This window comes from Petaurus breviceps, unplaced genomic scaffold (genome assembly GCF_028583685.1).
Source record: "Petaurus breviceps papuanus isolate PSGF00001 unplaced genomic scaffold, PetGlider_PUasm1.0 689, whole genome shotgun sequence".
NCBI lineage: Eukaryota > Metazoa > Chordata > Mammalia > Diprotodontia > Petauridae > Petaurus > Petaurus breviceps.
In genome coordinates this window covers 4,764,690-4,774,559 of record NW_027186458.1, presented here as the reverse complement: position 1 = coordinate 4,774,559, position 9,870 = coordinate 4,764,690, and the positions used below count along the sequence as shown (strand labels likewise).

General features: G+C 42.0%; 1 long non-coding RNA gene across 1 annotated transcript; it reads right to left on the bottom strand.

Annotated features, from left to right (window-relative positions):
• Window positions 1-366: 366 nt before the first annotated feature.
• LOC138174512 (uncharacterized) lies at window positions 367-8,832 on the bottom strand. The gene is made up of 3 exons (XR_011171758.1): window positions 8,643-8,832; window positions 752-906; window positions 367-656 (listed from the first exon to the last, which is right to left on the bottom strand). It is a non-coding gene; the product is annotated as an uncharacterized lncRNA (long non-coding RNA).
• Window positions 8,833-9,870: the final 1,038 nt, after the last annotated feature.

The following is a 9,870-nucleotide window of genomic DNA, read 5'->3' as shown; positions in this document are numbered from 1 at the left end:
AAAGAAAGAAAGAAAGAAAGAAAGAAAGAAAGAAAGAAAGAAAGAAAGAAAGAAAGAAAGAAAGAAAGAAAGAAAGAAAGAAAGAAAGAAAGAAAGAAAGAAAGAAAGCCTAAGGGAGGACCCCTTAGACAACCTTCAAAACAGAATCACTCCTCTGGAATCTGGGTTGGGGGTAGAATTAAATCATGGGGGAGGCTCATTCTCCTAAGGAGGCAATAGAACCTGGCTGCCAACTGTGCTGGAAAGGAAGAAACAAAACTGTGTTTTGTGGGGCCCCTTTTTATTTAATTTTTCATGTTTTGTGTGCTCGATCAATGGTGTTTTTTTTGTTGTTGTTATTGTGGTGGTTGCTTTGCAAATCTCTATCACTACCCATGAATTCTCACCCCTATCCCAAGCCCTTCTTTATAATAGCATAGCCCCCTAAGGCAAATGACCATGGTGGCCAGGTCTGAGACTGAAGGTCGAATTCGGATTCTTTGCTGCAGCCTCTGTCTGTGAGTGCTTGCTTTTTCTCTAGTCTCCTGAAGTCAATGTTGCCAGGACAAGCCAACAACGATAAGCTGAAGCAGTGGTGCCGCAGTGGAACAAGGGTCAGAACTGAGTCGGCAGACTGAACTTCCAATGACATGGAGCCATGGATGACCTTGTTGAGCCTGCATTTTCACATCAGCCAAAAAAGAGGATTATTTTTAGGAAAGGATTTTGTACACTTTCAAGTATGAGAGAAATGTGAGTTTTTGTTACTTACAAGCACTAGGCAGCTAGGTCGTGCAGTGGATAGAGAGCTGGCCTTAGAGTCAGGAAGACATGAGTTCAAATCCAGCCTCAGATACTTGCTAGCTGTGTGATCCTGGGTAAATCGTTTAACCCTCTTTACCACAGTTTCCTCATCTGTAAAATGATCTGGAGAAGAAATGACAAATCACTCCCATTATCTCTGCCAAGAAAACCCCAAATGGAGTCATGAAGAGTCAGACATGAGTGAAACAGCTTACAACAAAAGTGTTACAGAAATAGAGTAGATAAAAAGAAAACTTTGAGGGTTCAGCATTAGCAGCTTTCCAGCAGGTAACCAGGAAAGACCATGCCTCCCACCCCTCCTACCCTTCCCCCAGAGGCAGTGAAACTTTAACTGAGTTTTTTAAGAAGCCAGGGGTTCTTAAAGCCAAGAATTAGGAGTGAGAATTTTCCAGTCTTTGGGAAAATCCATTGCACATTCACCCAGCAGGAAAACAGTGTCCCTGGTCAGCATCGTTGGATCGTGGAGGGCAGTAAGATGAAAGAATATTAAAAAACTAGAAAGAGGCTAGGATGGGAAAACCTTTAAAGATCAAAAAAGGATTTTATATTTGATCTTGGAATTTATTTACAGAGGATTGACATGGTCAGACAGGTTTTATGAAAATACTTACTCAGCTATCTGGAGGACAGGTTGGGATGAGAGAAGGAAGAAAGGAAGGAAGAGCAACAATGGGCTATTTCAATAGTCCAGGCAAAAGGGGCCAAGATTCTGAACTAGCATGGTGGTTATTAAATATGGAGAAGTGGGCATATGAAAGAGAGGCTGTGGAGAAATAAGCTAGAAAGTTTGGCAACTGATTAGATATGGAGGATAGATAAGAGAGAGGGATTAAGATTGATGCCAAGGCTATGAATCTGGAGGATGGGAAGAATGACCATACCCTTGGCAATAACAGGAAATATGGGGAGAAGGAAGGTGTTGGGAAGGCGTCAAAATAAGGAATTCTAATTTTGACATGTTGAGTTTGAGACAATCTTATTCCAAAAGTCCAATAGGCAGTTGGTAATGTGGTACCAGAACTGAGGTAAGGGGTGAGAGAGACAAATAGAACTAGTAATCATATACATAGAGAGATGATTGAACTCATAGGAGTTGATGAGATCACAAGGTATTAGAGTATAGAGAGAAAAGAGAGGAAGACCAAGGCTAAAGCATGTGGGCATGACACCCACCTCACTTAGTGTGCATGATATGGAATATGATCCAGCAGGAGAAGCTGAGATAGAATGGTCAGATGAGTAGGAGGAGAACCAGGAGAGAGCAACATCATGAAAACCTAGAGAGAAGGGAGTGTCAGTGGGAAGAGAGTGATCAACAGTGTTAAATGACAGAAAGAGGTCAAGAAGACTGGGGCTGGAGGAAAGGTCATTTGATTTGGCAAGTAAAAGCTCACTGGTAACTTTGGAGACAGCAGTTTTAGGTGACTAATGAGAATGGAATCCAAATTGCAAAAGTTCTGGAAGTGAATAAGAGGAAAAGTGAAGCCAGCAATTGTAGACAGCATTATCAAGGTGTTGAGCTGAGTCAGGGAAGAGAAATGTGATGATAATTGGCAGTCATGTTAAGATAGGGTGATTAAAAAAAAAGAATAAGGGACATTTGGGTTTGTTCATAGACATCAGAGAGAGAATCAATGAATAGATAAGGAGAGACTGAAGATTAGAGAGTGAATAAGGATGATGTTGGAGAAAATCTATTGGAAAAGACAGGAATTGATGGTACCAAGGATGCATATGATTAGGGTTGGCATAAGCAAGCAGAAAAGTGACCTCATCATCAAAAACTTGAGTAAAGGAAAATATGGGTGGGTACTATGTCAGAAGGATGCAATATAGGAAGAAAGGAAAAAATAGTTTGCGAACAGTTGCTGTGGTAAATGCAATGGAAAATCAATTGGGGAGGAAGAGAAGGCTTGCCTTGCTTTACTCAGGATCCAGTTGAGATTAGCTAGTATAAAATTGCAACAGACCCAATCAGCATGGTTTCATGATCTTCTCCATTTATGTTCAGAAGAACATGAGTAGGACTAAAGGAAGCAGATGAGAGTAATCTCATGGTTACTGTTTGGCAATATGGGTGATAGGACAACATAACAAGGAATTCATGAAGATAGGGTAGTGTCGAGTGAAACTGTTCATGCAGGGGTCATAATTTTAAGGAACAGAATATAACCAGAGCAAGGGACAGGTACACCTAGCATACTGCTAAGAGATTCTAGGTCAAGGAGAGAATGAAGTTGAGGAGCAGGGAGGTATAGCAACATGGAAAGAGAAAATATTATGAACATATATTTTTTTAAATAGAAAATACGAGATCTTGAACATGGAATGAAACACTTATGGCTGATGATGAGATCATGGCTATGACCATCTCTGTGTGTGGCTGAGATGGAATGGAGAACTGGGTCTGAATAGACTGAGGAACTGGGAAATGGGGCTACTTGAAAGAACATATGTCAAAGCCCCCTAGAATAAGAGAAGGAGTTGGGGTGGAGAGGAAGAATTTGATCTAGGCACTTAACATGTTGAGAAAGGAATGAGAATGTCTTGGGCTTGAAATGATGACTGCTACCAGAATCTGGATTGGGTGATAAATTTGGATTGAAAAAACCTCAGTGGAAGGGAAATTTCTTGGTGATGGTGATAGAGAGGGAGTCTGCAAATAACAATGGGAAGCAAGACATTTTCTAGGGTAGCTAGGTGACCCAGTAGATAAGACCTGAGTTTGAATCTAGTCTCAGACACTGACTAATTGCATGACTCTAGGCAAGTCATTTAATCTGTTTCCCTCATTTTTTTCAGATGTAAAATGGGGATAATAATAGCATTTATCTCCCAAGATTGTTATGAGGATTAAGTGATATAATGATTGCAAAGTGCTTGGCAGAGGGTTTGGCATTTGATGATATCGTATAATGTTATCTGTTGTTGTAGCTCTGGATTTCTAGACACAGTTCATGAGTCAATGGGTTCCAAAAGGATGAGGTATAAGATGAAAGGAATTTGGTTAAATATCAGTCAGGCATTCCAGAAGGCAATCTGGAAAGAGACACATAGGGAGAGGGTCATAGAGGATGAGAATGAGAGAATGGACAGTTAGAGTTTGGGGAAAGGCTATTCTAAGGCAGTCATCGGTTCCATATTACAAGGACTGGGAGTGTGTTAATTACTGGAGAATGAGTCTAGAGAGCATTACATTTAGGTCTGCTGCTTAAGGTAGGTGATTAAAGAATTCAAGGGTAATATTTTTGGTTGGTCCAACCCTCAGCAACAGCCAGAACTAAGTTTCTGGGAAAGCTCAGCCACCTTGGGATGTGGTTTGACCTGGCCTGGTCTTCTGGCTGTCATCCCTTCCATGCCCTATGGTTGGTCCAGAAACGTAGAAAAGAGATGTTTGTCTCTGCACTTCACCAACCAGAAGCAAGGACTGATGATGTTGAGCCCTCTGGACAGTCTGGAAATCTAGCAAGATGTAAGGGTTATGGGATTTAAAGATCTTCCATGCCCCATTGGACTTGCTGATGTAGCAGGAAGGGGCGGAGCAAGAGGAAGCGGAAGCCAAGCTGGAGTTCCTGCGGTGGCTGGCGGTGGTGGCGACGGCGGCGGCAGCAGCAGAGGCAGCGGCAGCGGCAGCACGAAGCCCTTTTTGAGTTAACCAGAATTTCTGCTAAGGACTCCTGCTGAGGACTGCCAGGGGCCGGAGCTGCTGGGAGTGCGCTTCCCGACTCTGGGTGGTTGCTGTGAGTGAGGAGAGGAGGACCTTTGCCTGAGGTAGCCTGCTCTGTTTTAAAGGCTTGAAAATGTGGGTGCTTTCTACTTTATCTACCTGTGCCAATATCATAACTACTCTGATGGCTTTCACTTTCTGGTTTTGGGACTCAGTCTTTTGGTATCTTAATAAATTTTCTAGTTTATTTCCCCATATGGCAAGCATGACATATTTTGTGATAGATAATTATATCAGCATATTTGTAATCTCCATAGGCATTGTGAATATAGCATTGCTGATACACAAGAAGGAGGTGCTTTGTCCAAATCTGATTCGAGAGCTCTGTCAATCAAATCGGTTATATACTGACAACAAATTAGAAAATGAGGGAGTATATGTGGAAAGTGACTTGTCCAAGGTCACATAGGCAAGAAAGTGGAAGAGGCCCCTCCCTATTAGTTCCTCTGCCACACTCAGAGCTTCTGACTTCAGCTCCAAGGCTCTTTTCCCATCTTTGTCATCATCAACTTAAAAACAGCTAATAGTTCTAGGTCACTATAAGAGAGTCATTTCAGTAGAGTTTAGGAACTAGATTGCAAGGGATTAGGAGCAGGAGGAGAGGAAGTAGAGACCATTGAGTAGTAAATGAGAGGACACATAGACCATGAAAATTTGATATAATATTCAAGGCAAATTAAAGGGTTTTTTGTTTTGGTCTGGTTTGGTTTTTAAGGACTGGTTAAGTGAGCAGATTTGTAGGCAGTATGGAAGGGACTCACTCCTTCTTGGAATTGCTTTATATCATCTTGATGCCCTTTGTACTTACTTAAACTGTATATCCTCCCCCCTAAAATATTAAGCCGTTTGTGTCAGGGTTTGGAGTGGGTTGGGGGGGGGTAAGTACTGTTTAATTTTTGAATTTGTGTAAAGCCTTCTCTTCCAGATGGAAGATTGGCCTGGACCCAAATAGACTGCTGGGATTTTTGAGTTTTCACTCATCTCTAGAGGCAAAGAAATATTGTATGGATTTAGAGTAGTACAGAATTTGGATGAGCCAGTGGAAAAGAGGGAGCTCCCCCCTCTACAGGGTGTGGCAGCCTTATAAGTCAAGGTGTCATTAAGAAGCCCCAGGCTTGATACTCTTAGTGAGCCAGACATCTGATTTCCACAGAAAATATTATGTACGTAGTTTCATAGCCTGATGGGGCAGACAGTGAAAGACCCAGATTGTATTAATCCTGTCCTTGGGAGTTCAGTTATGGAACGTGTAGTCCCTTGCCACCAAGAGGTTGATGAGAAGTATGGTTTCATCTGGAAGGAAGGAGGGATTAAAGAATCATGGGAGTCAGAAAAAAAGATAAGTAATGCTAGGAAGTTTGGGGTCACTCATATAAATGTGACAAGGAGGAGGGGCATTAGGGGGGAGGGCAAAGGTACCCTCACATCAGGGTCAGAGGCTAGCTGATTGCAAAGGAAAGAAAGCTGCTACCCAGGACCAAATGTTATCACCAGCAATTGTCAGCTTGTGTATCTCACTGACCTGCTTAAGGAGTGTTCTTCTTTGATAAAAGACCGTGAGCTGCTGAAACCATCTTCTCTCTCTGCTTCTTTCCCTTTCTCTTACTCATGACCACCTGGTCAATATGCATGACTTATCCTGAAATCTTGTTTATTTCTTATCTGCACTTTTTATGCTGGGTTTATATCCTAATAAATGTAAGTTGATTTCTGTAGTATTCTGAGTGAGTGTTTGTTATGAAGGAGCAGACCAAGCAAAGGAGAGGGGGTCAAAAAAGGGAACCTGAGAGCCACTGCCTCAGTTCCACCACAAACCTGTGTTCACTTCTCTCTCTGACTACCCAGAGGGGCTTCAGACATGATTGGATTGATTCCCCATCCCCCCATTAGAGAAAGTGAAACTGCACCAGGAGCAGTTACTATCTCCCACATCTGGAGCTGTCCACTTAACACTCATAACGTGAACCAATGGCCACAAGGAAATACACATTTGGGTTGGCCACAGTAGTTTATGAGAAACAAAATAAGTCAGTAACCTGCAGTCTTTAGGAGAATGAATGAATAATGTCAGATGTGGGTAAACTAGGGCTAGGGGCAGGGGAATAAGGAAAGGACATTCTTTGAAAAACATCTGCTTTTTACCAGCCTCTGGCCACCGAGGAAAGGGACTGCTAAAAAGCAATCCAATACCTTATTGCTTACCTCTTCAGTTTTCACCATTCCTTGTGGGCTGGGGGAGGGAAACTGTTTTTGAGAAACTGTTTTCATCTGCTTTCATCTGCTCCAGTGTTTTGGGGGCTGCTGCTACCAAACTTTGGGGAGAGATACCACTCTTTTCCAACATCTCTTCCACCCTCCCCATCTCTCCAAAAACATACTCATATTTCTTTGTCTTGGGAATGAGAAATCAAAACCTGAGCAGTCTATTCGATCATACATTTAACAGATACGTACAATATAATAGGCACTCTGCTCCAAGATGGGGACAGATAAATGCAAAAACAGGATCCACTGCTTTCAAAGAACTAACATTCTAATGGTGAGTCAAGATGCAAATAAGAATGTAGAAAGAGGTTTACTGCTTAAAATGAAGGTAATCTCAGAAGCTGGGTGGGGAGGGAGAGAGAGGACAAAATCTGTAAAATTCCCCTTGTAAAAGGGGGATTTGAGCTGTCATGAAGGGGGCTTCAAGGAGGTCAAAAGTCATAAGTGAGGAGAGAGAGCAGTCCAGGCATGGGATACAGCCAGGGAAAAGGCAGATGGAATGTCATGGAGGAGGAACAAGAAGCAAACTGATGTAACTAGATTGCTGAAGATGTGAGTGGCAATAGCATAAAAAGACTGGAAGGGTGAAAAAAGTCTGGCTTGTGAAGGACTTTCAATGCCAGAATATTTCACCTTTGATCCTGAACATGTCTGGGCGCATGTGTGGTTTGGTGAATAGAGAAGTGACCTGGTCAGAAATGTGCTTTAAGAAATTCATTTTGGGGGTGGCCAGGTAGCACAGTGAGTAAGAGCACTGGTCCCAGAGTTGGGATGACCTGGGATCAAATCCAGGCTCAGATACTTAGCACCACACACAGAAATAACTGGCCGTGTAACCTTGAGCAAGTTACTTAACCCCAGTTGTTTTAAAAAAAAAAAAAAGAAATTCATTTTAGTAGTTGAGTAGGGACTGGACTGCAGTGGGGAGAGAAGAGGTGATATATGACAAATGTTATCAAGATAGAAATGACAAAACTTGATGACAGATTAGATGGACATGTGAAATGACTGCCGGTTTACAATCAAGGATGACACTAATATTATGAGCTTAAGTGACTAAGAAAATGTTAGTATCCTTGATGGGAGGTTGGGAAGAGGTTTATGATATGTGAGTTGCTTTGGAAATCTTGAGTTTGAGATAATTGTGGGATATCTAGTTTGAAATGCCCAATGCAGCTGGAAATTCTAGATTAGAACTCAGCACTAGATATATAGATCTAGGAATTATGTGCATAGAGATAACTAATTAATATAATACAAAAGGGAAAGGGGTCCAGGGTATAGCCATGGGAGACACTCACAGTTGGTGGGTATGACTCTGATGATGGTCCACCAAAGGAGCCTGAAAAGGAGCCATCAGACCAATAGGAAGAGAAATAGGTGAGAACAGTGTCATGAAAACTTATAGAGAAGAGAATATCCCAGGAGGAGAGGGTGATAGTGTCAAAAGCTGCAGAGAAGTCAAGAAGGATAGGGGTAAGAAAAGGTCATTAGATTTAAAAATTAAGAAGTCATGGTTTACTTTCAGAAAAGCAGTTTTACTTGAATGATGAGATTGGAAGCCAGGCTGCAGAGAGTTTAGGAGAAAATAAGAGGAGAGATTAAGTGGACAAGCCTCGTGTACATGGTTTTCTCTAGGAATTTAGCCAAAAAGGAGAGATACAGGATGGTATCAGGTATGGCCAGATCAGATGAGGCGTTGGGTGGCTGTTGGATGAGAGAGACACGAGCATTTTTGCAGGGAACCAGCCAGTAGACAGGAAAGACTGAACATTTGAGAGTGAGTGGGAATAATATAGGGGACGATCTTCTGGAGAACAGATGGAATAGTATCAGAGGGTTTTACCTTGCCAAAGAGATGAGCCAGCATTTGTCCATTTGGAACTCATCCATTCTTCTCTCCTTGCAGAGGAGGCCTTATATTCCTAACCTTAGTGCCTAGTGAGGGGTCTATTGATGATCACATAATAGGCACCTAATAAATATGCACTGAACTCACAGTGGAAGATGAGAGAGACAGACAGACAGAGACAGAGAGAGAGAGAGAGAAAGAGAGGGAGGGAAAGGAGAGAGAGAGAGAGGGGGGGAGGGAAGGAGGGAGGGAGGAGAAAGAGGAGGGAGGAAGAGAGAGAATAATGTAGAAGACAAAGCACTGGAAGAAATGAAATAGATGAGTTGATGGGCATAGAAGAAGGATTAGCCTCAGAGTCCAAAATGAGAGAAGAAAGGGTGGATAAGGATCTAGTTGTATGTTGAGGTGCAGAGTAAGGAATAATAACAGCTAACACTTACATAGCTCTCACCATATGCCAGGCACTACGCTAAGCACTTTACAAATATTACCTCATTTTCTCCTCACAACCCAATTAGGTAGGTGCTATTATTATTCCAATTTTGTAGATAAGGAAACTGAGGCAGACAGCACTCAAGCAGCTTGCCTGGGGTCACACAGCTGGCAAGTCCAGATTTGATTTCAGGTTGAAGTTTCCAGGAACCACTGTGGGGTGTCAGAGTTAATAGGGAAAGAATAAATGAGTTGCTGTGTTCAATCATCAACAGCAAATTTCAGAGGACAGGTGACAAAGCAAGTTAGCCACCTCTTCATAGACAGATGATAGATTCAGGGGGCAGAATGAGTCATATAAAGTTTCTGGACATGGTCAATGTGGGAATTGAATTTTCTTGACCATGCATAATTATTATGAGTGATTATTTTTTTTTCCACCTGGATTGAGGGGAAAGAAGGAGGGAGAAAAACGGGAAGTATTTTTTGTTAATTGAAAAATCCAATTTAGAAAAATAATTAATAGAGTTAAAAATGCCCCCAAAAAATTCTGTACAGAAATAAGGACCCAAGTGCCATTAAAAAACATGAATGGATCCAGTTGTAAGGATTATATTATTTCCTTCACTGGAGTTCAGCAGCATGGAATTGGGATCAGAAAAGGCAAATGGTGAGAGTGACCCAGGGTTGAAGATTGACAGGTTGTGCAAAGCAGGATGATGGGATAAGGGAATCAAATGGGTACTTTTATTGCCTATATTTTTAGAGCTCCTTGTCCTGACTTTGTCCT